Raw genomic sequence first — 7,234 nt, forward strand, 5'->3', positions numbered from 1 at the left:
ATGGGCTTCCATAAGCATATACCCATCTGTGGGGTTCAGAAAGGTTAGAGATTCCTACTGACTCATTTTGTTGGGATCAGAGATAATCACGTCTCTAAACAATTCAATTAATAGAGCTAATGTTAGCAGAGGACAATATAGACGGACATGGAGCGGCTAGGACAACACATAGATAACTTGTGTGCAGCAATAATCTCTGCTCTCTGTACAGTGTGGAGGTGGAGAGCTGTTATGTAAGTAGTGGGTGTCCTCCTACTAGCTGCTGTAGATTTCACTGCTCAACTCTGCTGTGTGGGACGAAGTGCTTTTGTCCCTTTCTCTCTTCCTCCTTAGCCTTCCCACCTTCTATACTTACTTTCATCCAAACTCTCGTGCCAAAGATCACAACTGAATTACGTAAAGCACACATACTGTACTTCCTGTCTTCCTGGGAGGAGTTTTATAGTGCTGTGTCAGCAACAAAGCTAAGGAACTGCAGGAAAAGATACTTCATGCTTTCATGGCAACCCGTTTCTTCTGAGAACATGAATACTACATTTTTTACAATTTACATTCAATTTTTACATGTTTTAAGTCTGTTTGCAAAAGTGAACTGTAAAACTGTAAATTCTCTAAATGGTAAAAACATAGTAAACATTGGGGGTTTTTTTTCTTACAGTTTATACAGTGATAAAGTTTGACAAGATGTTGCTATGTAGTTGCTAGGGTGTTCTGAAATGTTTTAGAGTCTCTTAATTTTCAGTCATGTGCTCAATCATTGCTGAATAACAGTGTTTTTACAGTAAAATGACCTGCTTCCTGTGAGAAAATGTAGGGCTCTGATTGTAGATTTAGGGAGTGTGTCATGAAGCCGCTGGCTGGTGACTCAGGAGAACTCAAGCACACCCAAGCCATTCACTGATTGGAAATCAAATGGCTGCCGACTGTAGTGAGAGTGAAGCTAACAGGTGTGTCTGTGAAATCATAGGAACGTAATTAAGTTTTTAATCACCACTAATGATCTTTTCTGAAGCCCGTGGTTGTTCTCTTTACTCTGCTGCAGTTTTTTAGGCATGCTTTTGTATTGCCTTAGAAACACTGTCATTTGTGCTGTTGTAAATATGAGGTCAGGGTTTTGCTGGTTAGCATGACTCTGTTAGCCCCTGCTGCCTGGAACTGCCATAGAATACCCATTATTAATTAGCAGTGCATTGTGATTTTGTTGTTGTTAGCAAGCAATATATGCTATTAATCATGTATATTTATCCAGTACTGGATTCTCTTTTCAGAGCACAACTAATATGACTAGCGCAATCATCAGTAGCCAGGGTCTACTAGAGTGCCCCAGGAAGACTTCTAATTCAATTAATTAATAATTATTAATATATTAAAATGATCAAACTCTAATCTTAAATAAAAAAACAACATAAAATTAAGACAATACATAAGATAAATGTAACATTGTTAATTAATTTAATATACAAACAGCACACCGTTTTGTGTGTGTGTGCATGTGTCTAAATAAATGCACACATTTATATTTACAACACACATTTATAACATAAGACTTTTTAGAATACACATTTTTACAAATGCCCTGCCTCAGCCCTGATAGACTTGATTTTCCATATTGACATAAGCAGCTCATCATCTGATTTGTTTAATAAGTATGTTAAGGTTTTGGATGTGGTGAAAGAAGTGAAACTACATCAGAACAATTGGTCAGCTAAATGCTCTTATCACAGGTCCTTATTTAACAACATCCTAAATCCCTGAACATTATTGTATTAGACTGATAATGGTTGCACTTTATTTTACAGTACGTGTACTTCCATGTACTTATAGTGTACTTACAGTGTATTTATCTAAGAAAGTTCTGGTAATACAAGGTAACTACATGGGTTACACTGTAAAAAATTTCTTGTTGTTTTTACAAAAACTTTTTGGCAGCTGTGGTTGCCAGAATAATTTTGTAAAAATACAGAAAACTGTAAACACATTTACGTCAAAAACTGTTAATTTTACAATATAAAGCTGTAATTTACAAACAAGAAAATGTGAATATAAACCAGTAAATTCAACAACACACAAAATTAAATCTGTTTTTGTACCTTGAAAATACTGACAACCACCATAATAATAAAGATGGTACTGTATAAGAGAAAGCCACATGAAGTATCAAAGCTCATCACAAGTAGCTTCACCACAAGCAGAAGTATATATTAACATATAGAAGGTGCACATTTATGGAAACACAAAACACCATCATGGTAACACACGTGATACTTAAATAATGCAAAAAACTTTCATTAAGCAACAGAAGATGTAACATAAAGCTCAAATATACATAACTGATAACAAGAACTATTTAAAAACTTGATTATTTAAACAAAATACTTTCAAACGTGGAGTGTCACGCAGGGAATTCTGGGAATATCAGTTTACAGTTTTAGACTGTAAATTATACATTGATTTGTTCTTTTTTTACTTCTAAAAGCTGTATAATTAACAGAATTTTACTGTAAACTTACATTAAATGCTTTGTTAGATCTTTTACAGTTTTTCCCTGTATATAGTACGGGAACTTACTGTTAACCTATTATCAGTTTTTTTCCGTAGCGTTTTTACAAAATTTTACAGTTAAAATTACACTTATTTTTTACAGTGTAGGGTTAGGTTTAGGGGTAGGTTCAAGGTTAGTACCTAGTTATTACATAGTTATTGTAATTATTATAATAAGTACATAGTATGTACATGGGGAACAGGACTGTAAAATAAAGTGCTACCCTGATAATTGTACTTCTGTCCAAAAAAGTGACGTCATGCTGAAAGTAGTACATGATGCACTGAGCTCTCAACCTACATTGATTGAATTGGCAGCGTAGCGCTCTCTCTCTCTCTCTCTCTCTCTCTCTCGGTGAGTACATGGGCAGGGGACAAACAATGCAGGCTGCAAGATGAATGTAATTACAGTTCTGCTGAGTCACTTTGTTTTGCCTCCAGATGAGTATCTAAAAGATCACCAAGGTCATGCAGAGAAAGTTGCATTATAGGCCAGGCTTTGAATTTATATGTGTATTTGTTTTTTGGTGAACAATAGCCCACAGCATTATTCATGGTACATAAGAACAGAGGTAAATGAAGGTTATTTAACCTCAAAGAGGTTTTAGTTCTTGCCTTTGAGCATATGCTGATCATTATCACTGATCTTCATGACAAACCTTGCTTCCTATTAATATTTAAAAAAAAAAAAACACATCTCATGTGATGAAGCACAGACTGTGTTCTCAGACAGGGTTATTATTGTTAACTAAAACCATTAAAAATAAGATTTCATTACATTTAATTCCAAAGCCATAAGACCTAGGAAACATATAAGGACATTGTTAAAATAGTCCAAGTGACATCAGTGGTTCAGTCATAATGTTATGAACCTACAAGAATACTTTTAGTGTGCAAAGAAAAAAATTTATTCAACAATGCATCTCTTCCAATTCAGAAAGGCGCCATTCATAAAAGTACCACAACATTTTCAACAAATCTTTTTTTTGAGTGAAGTATTCTTTTGTTAAATTATATAAACATATACTTAAAAAATAAATTAAATGCTAAAACAAGGTAATAACATTTAAAAAATAAATTCAACAGAAAATATAAAAATAAAATCTAATAAACAATATGAACAAAAACGCTTTTATTTTTTGGTACACATTCTGAATGAGTTATTAGAACATTCTGGCCACTCAAGACCCATCTGGGTTTAAACAAGTGCGAGTGTTAACCAAGACCCCCTCCATCTCACACATGATGCATGTTGAATCATCCTGCAATGCTGCCTTTTTTATTTACTGATCATCACGTTGTTATATCAGTTTATTCAGCCACATGAGAGGACATGTTTTCAAATGAGAGAAGAAGATGAAGTGACTATATTCCAGCACAATATCTTTTTTTCTCACTAAAATCTTGCTCTTTGAAGGTCTGTGCATCTCTCTGCATTCTCCCTCCGCCTGTCTTGTTATGCGTAAAACAGCACCCTCGTGGTTACTATAGCAATCCTCCAGGACAACCTACACTTCCTTTTGAGATGACATGTAGAGATTTAATTCACAGGACAAAACCAGCAGGGCCATGTTTGTTTACTGCTTTGTTGTGAATAATCACAAGCAGAAATGCTTCAGGATATGCTTTGCACACTGACACTTTCCTAAAAGGAGTTGCATTTGGTCTCAGGACAAGTTTCAGTCAGCTAAACTTTAAGAAATAATTCAGCCAAAAATGAAAATTTGCTGAAAATGTACTCGCGCTCAGGCCATCCAAAATGTTGATCACTTTGTTGCTTCATCTGAACAGATTTAGAGAAATTTAGCATTACATCGCTTGTTTACGGATGGATTATCGTGTGGATTCTGACGGCACCCATTCACTGCGAATGATTTATTGGGGAGCAAGTGATATAAGGCTAAATTTCTTCCAAATCTGTTCAGATGAAGAAACAAACTCATTTATATTTAGGGGGGGGTGGGGTACATTTATTATTATTTTTAGCATGCAGATGGTTTCTGTGAAAGATACCAATGTCTCATCAGAGTTGATAGATGAGGTTTGAGAGAGCCAGCAATAGCGTATTTGCATATTCATCCTCTGCAGTATAAATGCTCGATGATATAAAGCACTCATTTGGAGGTTGCTGTTGTCATGGCGATTTGGTTTAATAAACAGCATGGTTCAAAAAGACATTACTTATGTCTTTCCATGAATCACCGTTGAGTTCACTTGTTCCACACACACACATAAATACACAGAGTGGATCATTTGTGACTATACTTCTCTTACATAGCAGAGGTTACATTAAGTCTGATACAAATCTCCATAAAAAATACAGTTCAGCCAAGGTTTGTAATGCTGAATGTGCAGATTTGTCATTTTCACTTTAAGGTAATGCAAATACGGCGGTGATTTCCATAAAAATGGAATGCACTGATTGCTGCTGTACTGTCAGTTTAATAGCTTCAGATTTTTCAGGCTGAGATCAGTGAGACATCATTGTACTGTATGATAGAACGCATTTACAACAAGACAGGTCATTTATTAAATATACAATAGTGATATATCTTAGATTTGAATCATAGATTTGAAATGAAATTTGTCCGCAGTCAAAGGCTTTGTATCACATACTGTTAAACTGCTGCTTCAGTCTCTGTGTGAGATCTGTGACATCATACTCCGTGAGATGAAGCTATAATGCAATCCAGTGAATCTGAAACCATCAGAGCCACATGCATTTCAAACATTAACACTCTTCTCCTGTCTCCATGGTAACCAATATGCTGGGGCTAAACGTGGGCCGAAACTAATAACAAGTCTTTTGTGAATATCGAAAAATGTGAAAATTGTTATATGTAGTGTGTGTAAAGCGTTTGCATGAAAAGGGTGAATGGAATAAATCTAGGACCTTATATTATTAAATAATCAATCCATAAACTTGTGAATAGCTAGGACAGCAATATAGCCTTTTGAACTTTAATAATATTTTTGCAAGCAGTTTTCAAACCTAGATTTAATTATTAAACAAAGAGTAAAAACTATCTTTGATAAACTATTAGTCTATTTTTTTTATTAATGTTTAAATTATTTTCATATATTTCTTTTTCTTTTTCATTTTACTTAATGTCTTTTTTTACTAGTATTTTATTTCTTATGTCAAAACGGTTTTTATTAGGCTACTTTTTATTTTAGTTTTTTTGGTACATCAAGTTAAATTAACTGAGAAATGATAAATGTTTCCTTGGTAACTAGCTGATATATTACTTCAGTTAATTTTTATTTTACATCAAATAAGATTTGTTTAATTTTAGTTTTTGTATGATAACCTTGCTATATATTGTTTATTTTTTATATTGCTTACCTACCTTTCATATTATTTAATATTTCATATTATTATACACACAATTTATATAATATTCAACCTTATTTTGAGTTATCAACTATTTTGACACTAAATAAGCATTTAGTTAAAAATGTTAATGTATACATTTAATTAAGAAAAAAAAAAAGAAAAAAAAATTATTTCCCACTTTCTACTCTGACAACCCTAGAAATGTTAAGACTTTTTTTCCCTAAAAAATATCATATGGAACAAAAATACATTTGTGACAACAACTTGTTCATTGTCGAGTATATTCCTGTATGCATTACACACACACAGAGAGAGAGAGAAAGAGAGAGAGCGAGAGAGAGAGTGTAGACGGTAGTTACCTTCTGCTTTGATAACATTTTGTGAAATTGCCCACATGAAAAGTATAGTCTACATTAGAATACACACACAACACAATAGCTGTCCTTCGTAAGAAGAACCATAGGTCAGTTTCTTTAATGAGTGAATGAAACACATGTAAACAGATGCTCATGAAAGTTGAAAGGTCATACAGAGAACAGACCTACACAGAGCAGCAGAGACAAAAATTAAGACTGTGGCTCAGTGGTAGAGCATTGCATTAGCAGTGCTAAAGGTTGTGGGTTCAATTCCCAGGTAAAAAAAAAATGTTAGCCTGAATGCATAAATATATCTACTCATCATTTGTTTTGTGTTTTAAGTATCATGTCATGTGATTTCACAGCATGCAAAATCATTTGTAAGGAGAGGTGAGGTGGGAGTGAGAGTTTATCAAACCACATATCTACAGCATCAGCACTCGCTGATTTCCATAAACACTGGATGAAGGGATCATTTGAATAAAACATAGCTGTCAGTGAAGAGGAACAACTGTCATTAGACAAGACTAATGTCATGTTAGTGTGGTGTAGTCAAAACACTGCACTGATCATTAACATGTTCTTTGTGATCATCTATGAACCCCGTCTTCAGACACTCTCTCTAGACACTGATTGGGCATTGAGAATAAGTTCTCATGATGTAGCCTGATTATAATATATTTTAAACATGAAAAAAAAAAAACGGTATTTGAATTGTTCTAAATGTGAGTATTGATATTTAAGTGCAAACAACCCATTTCTGTTAAGAGGGTCGTCATGTCATACAGCAGGAATAGGTCAATGCTGCCCCCTTGTGGTCATTGGTTAAAATCAGTCCTTGGCCCATCTATTTTTACAGTCTGCCCTCCTTGTAAACCCTCCACGTTTAGTTTGGTTTCAAAAGCAGACGTGCGCAAACAGTAAGTTAATAAATAAATAAAACAATTTAACATTAATAGATTATAACATTTAAGCACGACTGAAAAAAGTGAATAAATAT

Source organism: Carassius gibelio, chromosome B17 (assembly GCF_023724105.1).
Source record: "Carassius gibelio isolate Cgi1373 ecotype wild population from Czech Republic chromosome B17, carGib1.2-hapl.c, whole genome shotgun sequence".
Classification (NCBI taxonomy): Eukaryota; Metazoa; Chordata; class Actinopteri; order Cypriniformes; family Cyprinidae; genus Carassius; species Carassius gibelio.